Raw genomic sequence first — 13,466 nt, forward strand, 5'->3', positions numbered from 1 at the left:
CACACTAAAATATTTTGGTCTCTAAATTACTAATAGGAACAAAACTGGAATTGGGCCGGAAGCTGTGAAACAGGCTGCAATGATTGCAGTGTAACTCTTTGGGGCAACTGTGCATATCCATTAAAAGTATAGGCTTGGATTGTTATTGTAAGTGTCTGACAACATTATGGAAAGGACCTCTGCAGAGAGAGACCTTTTTGTTAAAGAGTAAGATCCTTTAACCAACTATTATATCGCTCTCCACCAGATTCAATTGACAAAGACCACACTTCATTAAAACTTGACAGAAACAAAATGAAATCCACCAAAACTATCTTGGCTAGTCTTTCCATTGCTTCACCAATCACCAGCTTAGTCGAAATTAACTCTTACTTCATCTGCCAGAGCAAATAAAACAATCTCATAAATGCGTCTGGTTCCCAGGCTACTAGACAAATCAAGGTACTTCATCACACTGATTGCCAGAGATCACCCTGGACAGTGTAAATCATACAAAAATCCTGTGATGCCATAAGTCACTGCTGCTCATTGATCAGCAACACTGTTCACAATGGCTTAACATATCCACAGACATGACAAGGACGGCTGCTACAGTATAAATGGAGTGGAAATAATTTGTATCGTTGCTCAACCCTACCTCTGTTTTAGAGATTTTGGAAACATGGACTCATCTTAAACACTTGTAATGCCATACAAATCAATGTAGCTATAGTAGTGAGCTGTTTAGCACAATGACACCATTTTTGAGTGAATTTTGCTGCTCACCCTGCAGATCTGCTTGCCAGAACACATTCCTAATCTTTACAATGTATGTAGTGAATAAAATGGTATCATGTCAAAATGGATCAAATATGAAAAAAACACCCAGGTTGAAAATACGAGAATTACCTTTAAGACAGAGCATCCTGCCATCCTTAAAACCAGTGTCTCTTTATACTGTCTTTCAACTGAAGGAAACCTGTTATTTTGAGTGTTTTAGGCTGTTAACAGTACTGCCAATCATTTTCAAAAGCATATATTTTTAGATTGATTTCCTACTTTTCAGAGAGCTGTTGGTTTCTGTGCCTCTCATAATATGATGAAAATCAATGTGTAAAGATTTTAAACCTGCTTTAGTTAAAGGTAGAGTCAGTAGAATTTGTATGAGCTATTCGAAAACGCTCTAGAAAGATGCCACAGCATCAGATGCCGACATTTTGGGTTGGTAAAGTGTCCCAAACACAGCCAAATAATGAGAAATACAGGTGGAGGGAAGGGCCACAGCTACATACTTCCAGTGGGTCATAAGTGATGATCATAAGGAATTAGTTTATGAGTTGGTACATTATTTATTTACATTATTTTTTTTTTTAGGAAAATGTTGCATATTATGCCTTTAATCAGTCACAGCCAACACATAATCAGTTTTTTGTCTGAGTTATTACTACCGTTGTCTACAGCAGGACTCTACAGGGCCACGGCTTCCCATTGTCGTCTATATATCATTGCATTTGTTTACATGCATAGCTTACAGCTCTGCCCGTATAGACTGAGGGTGAGATACATTGGCTGTCTGCTCTGGTCATTGTTTAGGCTTCAGTGGCTCCAGGGTTGATTCATGGTCAGGAATAAACACGGCCAGATACGCCAACAAAGAGAGAAATACGAGATGCTCTGTGCTTGTGCTGGGACAGTAAAACACAGATAAAATAACAGAACCATAAACACTATCTCTCTCCTTTGTTCCTCTGCCTCGGTGCTTCCTAGCTGCGGTTTCTTGGCTGTAGTGATTATTAGCGATATTAGAGACCAGTCTGTAGTCTGTGTAGTCTCTCGCCCCCACAGGTCAGTGGAGTTCAGCTGTACAGGAAGAGGCTGTCTGTGGGAGAAAGCAGACCAAAGCCACAATCAGGTTATCGCTCAGCCATGCTTCACCCACACTTAATGATAAAACTCTGCTTCTTCTCCTCTGTTGCTGTATCTCCTCAAATCCTTTTTTCTCAGGCCAGCGTTCTCTCCGTTTTCTCTTTTTCTCAGTTTTTTTCTGCAGTTGGTCTCTGTCCTTGTAAACCAGATCACAAAGTTTCCTATAGTACAAAGAACTTGCTTAGAATTAGGAAGTTTTCTAAGAATTTCCCTGTCACAAAACATCTTAGCCCTTGAAAGAGCTCCTCAAGGTAAAAACTGTTGAGAGTAGGTAAGAAGACTATTTTTTTTAACAGCCTTAAAAATTTTGATGCAAAGGAGAAAATGGCAGAAAGACAAAGAGGTGGAGAAATATTCTCCAAAGACAGAGTGGTAGTGAGTTAATGAAACGCTACAGATTAGATCTTGCAGTTATAATGTTTAGGTGGTTTATCTCATTAGAGATGTGCTTACGTAATAATAATAATAATTATGAGACGTTTTATTTATATATCACTTTTCTAACAATGTTACAAAGTGTTTTATGAAAGAGATCCAGACAAGGTAGATAAATCTTACGACTAATGCAACAACACCTTAATGTCAGAAAGGAAACTGATCACAACTCTTAGATATTTGAGAAAATGCAACAGTGCAGCAGTGATGACGTGGTCATCATCATATCATTATCATAGGCTACTTTTAAACTATGGCAACTATATTATTATTATTTGTATTGCAGCTCATTCAGAAATGTTTTTTATATATATATATAAAACAGTAGTTGTTCTGAGAGTTTTCCTAAATCGTTCCTAAGCTAGAACTCCTTACTAGAAATGTTTAGACTAAGTTAGGAGCCCTCTGAGTGGATTCCCTGAATGTTTGTGAATATAGCCCCAGGAACTGAGTTTGAGACATGACTGAATTACACTGGATGAAAAATAAAAACAGATCTTATTTACTGTAGGAAGGAGACGGTCGATAAGGAACTAATTCTGAGGTTCCACTCCTGCCATCGGCCACTGTGGTAATGTGCTTCCTCCAGAATCAATGAAAGCTGATCATATTGTCATCGAGCTTTGGATGCTTTGTTTCACACCTGATGGAAACGTGCAAGCTCAAAAATTGTCCAGATTAAATTCCTGACAGCTGACACACATTTTCATCTCCAGGTAGTGCACCGAACCAACAAGGAATAAAATCGATTTAGTTGTTTTATGGTTTATTGACTCAAATAAAAACGTCATAAAATGAATGGAAATCCACATAAGCTATCATGCTCATTTAAAGATGGGCCTGCAGCACTTTCAGAGTGACAAACACTATCCAAAAAGCATATTATTTCAAGTGCCTGGCTGTATTTTGCTGCTGTACTGCAGTTTCTTCGAGCTCAGCTCTTGTTTACATTTTGCACACAGTGGAAAAGCACCAAAGCTGTTGTTGTGCACACTATTGACTGTAGTACAGATGCATTTCCCCTCTGCTCCTCTTACAAAACAAGCCGCTGTGTGGCAGCCAGAGTGACACATTGTCATGTTTAGTAGAATTTGGGGGTTATAGTGACTCTACAGGGGGTCCGATGAGAATCTGAAATGACAGGGCAAACCAGGGAAATGTGACAACATGGAATACAAAGGAAAGCATCTGGGCAAATCTAAAGCATGAGAAGAAAGAGTGGCAGCAGAGGAGAAATGTAGCCGAAACTAGAACTGTGTCTTTTTTATTGTGTCCACTCTTTCTGTTTCTCTGTTGTTTGTCCAAGCTGCTTTTTCTTTGTGAGCAACAAAGAAGCCTTTGCTCTCTTCATTTTTCCTCGCTGTTAGCCTGCACAATTACATATTGACTGCACCTACATGTAGAGCTGGGAAAGACATGGAGAATGAGAAATGATTGAAGCAAGACGCAATATCCCTGTGGTTTTAGAGAAAAAGTAGAGAGCTGCACACATTGGTTTTTGTGTACTCCTGCAATGCATTTTCATACTTCTGTATTCAACTGGCAAGCAAACATACCAGAAAAGACTGTAAGTTGTGAATATAAAGATCCAGTGTGTATGATTTACAGGAATTTATTAGCAGATGATGGTAGATATTGAATATAATATTTGTAAGTATGTTTCATTAGTTTATAATCATCTGAAAAATCATCTGTTTGACTCAGCATGTCAGCCCAGCATGGCAAGGATTTCCATCTTAATTACAACAGGGTTACAAGCTTAGAGGGGTGTCTTTTAACTGGCTGTAAAAGCGGCTGTAAAACGGTAGATAAACACTTTGTTTCCTATAAATCCTCCACAATAAAATCCCCCCATTGCATTGTTATTTAAATGCTTTTATAATGAAGCAGCAAAGTCAGCAGTAACTTTACGACTCAGATGAAACAGTAAAATATATCTGACACCTGAATGTAAAAATAATGATGGAACAGAGAAACTAAACTTCAAACCACAGAGATTCAGTTAGAAGCTACAAAAGTATTGAAAGCTGAACAGACAAAGACTTTTGAAGACCTCTGTCTGTTCTTCTGCACAGACAGGAGAAGAATCGTTACACACACTTATTTGTCTGATGCCTTGACCCCATCGTAAGTGTGAAAAAGTGGTAACTGAAATGCTTTAAAAAGGGCTCTTCACGTTTTTCACTAGTTAAAGTGAGATGAGGTGTTTGCAGTCTGCAGGCTCTCATCATTAGATCCTACACAATGATCCTTTAAATCAACAGTTTTCTATCCCTCTCTTTGTCTTGCTTTCTCTTTGAATCTGTCATGCACACACACTCTTGCATGCACCACGCTCGCCATGGTTCGGGTCATTTCCACTTGAGCAATGAGGTGTGTACTGTGGTCAGTTCAGTAGGCGTATGTTTCAACGTATAAACAGTCCTTTCCCTGCCTGAAGGCCTTATCTGCAACCGACCTTCCTCAGGATGTCTGCCAGCCCTGGCCCAACCTGACACACAAATATATATGCGCACACACACACACACACACACACACACACACACACACACACACACACACACACACACACACACCCGGTGGAAAATCCTGGTCATAGCTTGATTTGCTGTTTTTCCATCTTAAAACCATCCTAGTAATGGATATTTGTCATAACACTTGAACTTAGAGAGCAGTGCTCAGTGCTTCAAGTATTTCTGAGAGGTGGGGTACAACCTGAAGCAAGGGGATTTAGTACTGGACTGATGACACCGTTTCATTTGCATCCCAAACTGTGACCCATATGGAAAAGATATAGAAAAAAAATGCATAAGAATTTCCCATTGCCTCCAATAGTAAATATTTGTGTTATATGTATTGTCTGTCTTATAAGACTTGTTCTCATACTATGATTTAAAAATAGTTGGTTTTGCATTTAATGAAGTAAACATGATGTATGTTATTTATAAGTAAAGTGCATGGCAAATCATGTTTTCTGCAAATGGCCGGGGCTGGAATCTATCTTCCTGTTTGTAGTTTTTTATTAAATATTGAAACATGATGCATATTTGACTTCTTATACGTCTTACAAGACTTTGATTTTACTAATAGTTGCCTAACTCATATATGTTTAATATTACACATATCTACTAAGGATGCATGTGGATTTACTGTCATATATAGTTCTAAAAAGTTCCCAACTTATACAAGTTTCATATTAGACAAGCTTACTAAGTTTCTTGTATCTATCATTTATGTTACAAGTCTCAGATAATATAAACCCTTATTAAAAATGAGTCTATATCTTTTCCATCTTGGTATAAAAACAATCCATCTTCAGATTAATTCTCAATAGGTTTAAAGTCGATAGTCTGCTGTTTTCTTGGTGCAGTGTCTTGGTGACTGGCGAAATTCTGATTCACCACTCAGTCAACAGCCCAAATGTCAAAATCTGCACGTCGTTTCACTCCTGACTGATTTTCGGATCACATTCAGAACTTGTTTAGTGTTAATGCACTATGTCCATCGTGGGATACAAAGTAATCCACACTCATCTGACACACAACACATGAAAAAGATAGATACAAAAAGTTTTTATCTTTTGTCTGAAACCTGAGTAATATATATGACAGTCAAACCTGATGAAACAATAATAATATATTAATTTGGGAACTTATAAGTTCTATAAATGACAGTAAATCTACATACATGTTTATTAGATATCTGTAATATCAGACTTATGAGTTGGGCAACATTAGATTTCACAAGGCAACGTTTTTCTATTTCTTTCCGTATGGGACGTAACTTTAAATGTGGTCCATGAGAGGATGTTTTTTGGGGTTTGCACAGGTTAAGGAGAATGTGCAGACAGCACTTTGTCAAAGTCTTGAGCGTTATCCTTGTCTCCGTCTCTGTGTATATACATCTTCACTGAAGGAGTGAGAAAACGGAGCAATGAAAACAAAGAAAAAAAATGTGGCACACATTCTTTCCGTCAGAGATGATGGCCAGTGATATCAGTCGGTGATGCAAGGTTAGTCTAGACTATATATGGTCTTCGGCTGGAATTCTGTTCCTCCAGGAAGAGATAGTTGATACTCCGTGTGTATCCAGGCGATGATTTATGGCCTCCATTACACATACACACAACGTATTTCAAACATTGAAAAAGTGATACCAGTATAAATTAAAATCAGTTTGAAAGATGTGGCAAGCCAAGATATTTTATAAATATTGTAAATCGTGAAAAGAATCTCTCTTCACAATATATGCAGTATTTTTGCTTGATAAATGAGGTTTACTGTAAAATTATGAAAAAATGCCAAGCCTAAACATTGATGTGATGCCAAGTTGTATTTCAGTGAAATGTTTTATAATGTTTTATATCCCCAAGTAAAACATGTTCCCATTTATGAATGATTACCTTTTACTGGAACTGGATGAAGACGGTTTCCAAGAGATTTTTTTTTTTTTTGTATTATGCTGTATGTGTTTCTTAGATTTCATGAACAAGCACTCCCTGATTCTGACAAGCGTTCTCTATTCTCCTCCCAGTTCACCTTTAATAATTCAAAACTATGAACCCTGTTGAATTTCAAAACACAGCCTCAGTTGCATTTGGCAAATGGAAGCAATATCCATCCTAAAATTGTGAGTCAATTACATTTTCTACCATTTTTCTGTCCATGTGTATTTAGTTCATTTTTTAGAAGAAAACTTTTCTTGCGGAAGGCTTCAAGCTGTTGGATTTGATGTTGTTTGAGAACTGTGACCTTTGCCAGTAAAAACAGTTTGTGTTTTTTTCACACTTGCACCCACTCACACACATACCGCAGACTATTCTTGCACAGATAATTGTGTGTTGCAGGAATTGGCATCAGACTCAAGCTGCCAGTGTTCCAAAACTCCAACAATAGCACACGAAATTATGTTACGAGACATTGCAGGCATTTAAAGTGATTAGCAGGAGTGTATTCCTTTCAGTTTAATGAAGAATGAGAGATTCACAGAACTGAAGTCATTTAAAAAACATGCAAAGTCAAAATATTTGGCAGTATAACCTGATCGAAGGGCAGATGAAGAATTAGTGAGATCAAAACTTAACTCAGGATGATAGTGAGGGATGACTGCCGTGTCTGGCGGTGGCCTCTAACCATTAGTTATAATTACGTGCTGCATATTACAAATAATTTCTTTTGCTGAGTGTTTCTTTGTAACTCCCACGGTTAGAAAATTAGTCTTCGCATGACTCCAAGCTGTTATGCTGAACTATACGTTTATGAGCCGTGGGGCACAGCAGTTAAAACATTTTTAGGTTTTCACACTTACACCTAGTCAGACACATACATTTGCAGAATCCTGGGGTGCTAGACTTTGCATAACGCTGCCCGTTGTTATTTTAACATTTTAACTGTGTGTTTTTGCCCACACTGGAGCAGGGAGACGACTGATATACAACAATACACTTTGTCACATACTGTATGTACCACTCAGGAATGTTGGCCCACCGGAATAAAGACATTATTTCAGACATGGAAAGTAAAGATCTCCAAAGGCAGGTTTCAGTCTGCCAAGGTCCCTGCCTTCAAATTCCCATGAAGTCAAAATATATAAGTGTTTTTATTACATATATATTGTTCTATAAGTCACACATACACCAGTATCTCGGCCAAAAATGACAAAAAAGTTGATTTGTAGGTGTTCTGGAGTGTTTTCAGAGTTTGGCTTTTTCTGGAAAATGATAAAAAAATGGTTGATGACTCATCCTGCACTCAGCACTGTACAATAAATGTTCATCCAATGAAACGCTTTCTTGCTTATGACAAAGCAGAGCATGAAAGGAGAATACATCCATTCACCGGGCAATTACAGTGTTCCTGAGGGCCTTATGTGTACAAAGCTTTGCTGATGGACAGATTGTTTTAGCATAATTGTTGCTAAAGTAGCTAATCATAACTGTTAGATGGCATTAGCAGGCAACAGAGCCGGTTCTGCAGCCAACGACACCAACAACAGAATGCCCCCCACAAACACCTGTCTAATATTGAAATTGGTGGCGCTGCATCTGACAATTCTTGCAACTTTCTGAGCCCAGGTGAGTGGAGGTGAGAAGGTTTGCAGGATGTAAATTTATCACCCAAGCTCTCTTTTTCCTCACTCTTTACATTATCACGTCTCATCCCCGCAACATATAAACCAGTTTGTTTCAAACATCAACCAAGCTTTAAAAAGGTCTTAGGGTCTTTGCCTTGGGAGACACTTCAAGGAGCTATTTCCCCGCAAGGGCATGGGAATCCCTCCACCATGATTGAGAAGATCAGTCTAATACCCCAAATTACTGTGTGGAACCAATCAACCATTTGGTTTCATGCTCCCTCCTACCCTCGCTTCTGCAAAGGACAAGATACCTGAAGTTGAGGCAGTTGCTCCCTCTAAACTGCTCTTTCTTTGAGGGCGCATCATTTTGACATTTTTATTTCTTCTAACATAAGAACAAGCAAGATGGACAGACGCTGGCGAACCTCAACAAACAGAGAAAAGACAAGAGAGAAATGAGACTCCATAAGTCCTAGGGGTCTGAGGAGCGATCTGATCCCTCCTGACAGGAGACGGTTCATGTGATCGGCAAGAGGGAAGCTTAACCCTCTAGGCCGCATCACACCCTCTTTCAGTCCGCTGCTTTGGATGAAAGGATGTGAGCTGATTTTATGCAGTGTGTCGGACATATAGGGAGTGGCGAGGATTTAGCCAAAGAAGATGTGAACATTGTCTTGAGTTTATGTTTGACACATTTTCTTTGCGCGAGTAAGCCCTCTTAAGGAAGTAAGTCATGTCTTTTCTTTTATCAATTTTAAAGTGCAAAACACTCGGTTTATATAAGAGTTGCTGGACCGAACACAGACAAGAAGCATAATGAAAGGTCCTTCCAGCTGCTGTGCTCAAGGTCCAACCTAATATTTAATTTCTGTTCAGTCAGGTCGTATTCCTCATATTTAAAGTGTACTAGATATTGTTGTACTTGAGGATGATTGGTAGTATGAGTAGGAAGGATGGACCAGCATGCAGGAGTTCTTTCAGAGAACAAAAAACAGACCAGACACAAAAAGGAGAAACATCATTAGGTTTATCACTTAAGGTCCTCTGCAGATAATTTGGGGGGGGGGGGGGGGGGGGGGGGGGGATTGAAAGGCCACAAAAAAAAAAAAAAAACAAAAAAAAAACTGGCCATGCTCCACTTTCCTCAAGACTGGAGAAAAGCAGACCAACCAGTCTGCTGTCTTCCAAAACCTTTTATATCCTGTCACCTGCTGTCTCTGGCCAATCAGGGAGGGTCTCTGGAATTGGTGCTGCTTTGACCCAGGTGTCATCAATCATCCCTCATTTGGAGTGAGATTGGTTGGCTACTTGCTTGTCCCTCACATTATAGCACAAAAAAAGACATGCACTCGTTCTTTTTAAAGGGTCATGCAGGTCAGGAATTGGTGTCCTGCTACAGAAAACCTGTGTGAGCATAAGGATTAAACACAAATAAACAAAGATTTTTCAAAAATCCAAAGGACATCTTGGTCAATAGATTATCTAGATTATCTAAATCAGCCACACTGCACTGGCTGCACTCTATCAGGCAGCCTAAATGGCTGCTAATCAAAATCAAACAAAGTTGCCAAACACATGAATTCCTGCAGTTTGACCTCTTCTTTTTCACATGTGACTATAGACCAAATTACTGTGGTGTCATGCTAACAAGAACATTCACTTTCAGGTAGAAAACACACATAAAACTGGCTGTTATATAGTTAAACACAGTGATCCATCCTATCTGTCTTTAACTGCTGGGCTTTTTTTGTATTCTGTGTTGATTTGCTAGTGTTTTTGATAACACCCAACTCCGCCAGTTGGACGAACTCAGCCTTAAATATCTCACAGACCAAATGATACTATCCCAGCTGTGTCCTGGTTCGCTTTATTTCATTTACGCTGCTTTGACATCTGGGTCTGGCTGCCATTTATGCTGCACAGTGACAACAAGAAACTACCTTTGGTTTGCACCCTTTTCTTTGAATGAGAGAGAGTGCAGCTGTGGTCGAAGAGATGGAATTGAAAGAGTGGTGGCAGCACATGCAAATGCAGAAAAATAAAACGTTATGCTATTATTGTTTCACAGTGGTTATGCGCAAAGCACACATAAACACCGGCTGAGCCCCCACCCAGTCACACAAGCCTGTGCTAATCACTGCAACATCTGATTAGGTTTGAATACAATCTAACTGTACATTTTTGAATAAACATTTTCTTTAGGCTGTAGCCTAACATGTAAATTAGGTCTCCAATCTAAATGAAAAAAGCACAAACCACAAAAAGCAATATGAAAAACACAAGTTACCAGTATCTAACCTAGTATTCTTGTTATTCCGCAGTTTTTCTTGACTGTCCCTCAATATTAAACCATCAGTCCAACTGATGTTGCTCCAGTGATTGCCCCAAACCTGTGGGAATAGTCACATTAGCCATGCAGCATGCTAAAGGCAAGTTCAACAGGGTAACCTGCCATATAAACTCTAAAACAACATAAAACATGGAAAAACTTACAGCTTTCAAGTTTGAAGTCAGGTCACAGACGGCTGGTACAGATTGAGCTTGAACCATTACTGGCCAGTGCTCAGTAATAAGTAAACACACACACACACACACACACACACACACACACACACACACACACACACACACACATTATCAGCAAAATTAAATTTTATCCGCTCAGCTCTTCTGTCCACTTAGGATGTGGGCGGATGTAGCGATTTGTGCTGGTACTTTGACAAGGTGTCAGTTAGTTTGGAGCCATGTAAATATTGAGTATTAAATAACCTAAGCCTGTCACTCAAAAATAAAATAAATTAGGGCTGCCCTTCTCACTCCCAGAACATAATGTATAAAGAAGCACTTTTCTCCTGATGAAAGTTACACCAGCGGTTGAGCATATTGACCAACCATCTGACTGGAGGGTGTCAGTCCCATCTCGAACATCACAAGTTCTCTGATATGGATGCTGATCAGATGAGTGAGAGGAATATGTGCTTTCCTCTCAGCACGTACACCAACACCGAATCCAGGAAGAAAATACATCACAAAGAAATGTTACTGTGCTGTACAGTCCTGTCAGCTGTATTGTTTCATTTGCCTGGTTTCATGTTGTGAACTCATTAGTATTACAATTTGTCTCTCCCACACACACACACACACACACACACACACACCTCACATGTTTTGCTTCACATGCACTTATTTAGTCATTACAAACTGCATCATCAAAGTAAACAAAGTGATTTATAACACAATTAGAGCACAAATTAGCAGTTAGGCTATCAGCAGTGTGAGTGTCAACATTTCTCCCTCTAGTCTTAAATAAAATGAACCCTTTGGCCTCAACATCCATGCAGACTGGTTTGATTTAGAGGCCCAGCGTTGCTGCAGCTACACCGTACCCGTATGAATATTTCATATGCTCCGTATATCTGTGCACTCGCATGCCATGTCAACCCAAAGTGTGGAGGCTGTATTTTACAGATGCTGTGTCCTTGCTGCCGAGCATTTTTTTTTGGGTGGATATTTGCTTTTGAAATGTGTTCCACAAACTCGCTAAGAGGGGAATTAGCACTGGTGGTCTGAGGGATCGGTGTGAGTGCGGAGGAGTGAGATAAGAGATAGGAACCATTAGCCTGGGCAGTTAGCCTATTTAAAGGCTGTTAATTATTTACCTCATTTACACTACAGAGCTGGCTGGGCTAGCCAAGGTTTACTCATTAGACAGCTTTCTGTTATTGAGACGGACAGAGCTAACTAGGTGGTTACATTTCAGAGAGATGATACCTCAGTAAGGCTAAACTGATGTTTCTGTGAAGCATTTTTGATCCAGAGTGAAGCTCGACCGGTCAGAGCAGGCCTCATGTGGCCCTGTGGTGGCACAGCAGGGGTTGACTTGAAGTCCTCCAGTAATAATTAGGCTGGTGCATAGTGGGAGTTCACTGTAGGGCAGCCTTGTGCCGCAGGCTAAATACACATACACACACACACACACACACACACACACAGACACACACACAGACACACATGTGCCTATGCCACAGAAACACACATGCGTGCACAGACCAGTAGATGCATGAATGAACAGGGACCCGTACACAAAAAGTTTGCACACATGCAAACACACACAGCACTCCTCCGCCTCATGTCTCCCTTGTGGTCATTTGCATTTCAAGAAATCGCTGTTCACACACTCACATCTACACACACTTAAAGAGATAGTTTGGAATATTTAATTTGGGGTTGAATGAGGTACTTATTCGTAGTATATAACCTGCAGAAGGCAATGGTAAAGTCTGATTAACTACTACTCATTGCCTTTGTTGGTTTGGGATGTTTAGGTTGGGTATTTTCAGGCCTGAGGAGCGTAGGGTTAAAGTAAGAGTAGGGTTAAAGTAAAAATATCTGGGTAAGCCAATCAGAGGCAGTGTGACTTCACCATCCTGGGAAAGAAAATATCACCAACAGCAGATGTCAATTAGGATTCTCCCACTTAAAAGAAGCAGAGAGAAGATGCAGTGTTAGTAGTGGCAGTAATAGTGTTTTGTGTGTGTGTGTGTGTGTGTGTGTGTGTGTGTGTGTGTGTGTGTGTGTGTGTGTGTGTGTGTGTGTGTGTGTGTGTGCTCCACTAAGCCCATTTGTTTTAAGGTGTTATGTTTTTTCTTTGTTAGTTGATTGCAGTTGACAGGTTGGTCAATCTATCATATTGAGAGACCCAATAGTATGACCAGCCTCTCCTCTCCTCTCCTCTCCTCTTTTCACTTCTCTCCACCCCTCACTGGCATCCCCGCCAACACCTCCACCCCCATCTCCCACCCTTCCTCCCTCCTTTTTTTTTCTTGTGTTTTTTTCTCTTCCTCTCTCTGCTAAGGTTAAAAGAGAGACAGGGTCACTTGCACTCACAGAAACAGAAACAGGAAGGACGGGAGGTGAAAGGAGCTGGATGGCAGGTGAGAGGCAAACCACATGAGAATATGCTCCTCTTTTTCTGACTCAGCCTCCCATTTCGGTCTTTGTTTGTTCACATCCTCTAATTATTATTTTTTTCTGACTGTTTTCCCTTTCAT

General features: G+C 39.8%; 1 protein-coding gene across 2 annotated transcripts in view; it reads left to right on the forward strand.

Moving 5' to 3' along the window:
* Positions 1–13,466, forward strand: part of kank4 (KN motif and ankyrin repeat domains 4) — a 97,866-nt gene that overhangs the window by 45,786 nt on the left and 38,614 nt on the right. The window contains exon 1 of one of the 2 annotated variants that reach the window (XM_084723698.1): positions 13,271–13,349. The exons of the other annotated variant lie outside the window; for it this stretch is intronic. The gene's annotated coding sequence lies outside the window, so the exon portion shown is untranslated. Of the gene's footprint in view, positions 1–13,270; positions 13,350–13,466 lie in introns of those variants that run through there. 2 annotated transcript variants of the gene reach the window in all.

This window comes from Lutjanus erythropterus, chromosome 7 (genome assembly GCF_056507025.1).
Source record: "Lutjanus erythropterus isolate fLutEry1 chromosome 7, fLutEry1.hap2, whole genome shotgun sequence".
Lineage (NCBI taxonomy): Eukaryota > Metazoa > Chordata > Actinopteri > Lutjaniformes > Lutjanidae > Lutjanus > Lutjanus erythropterus.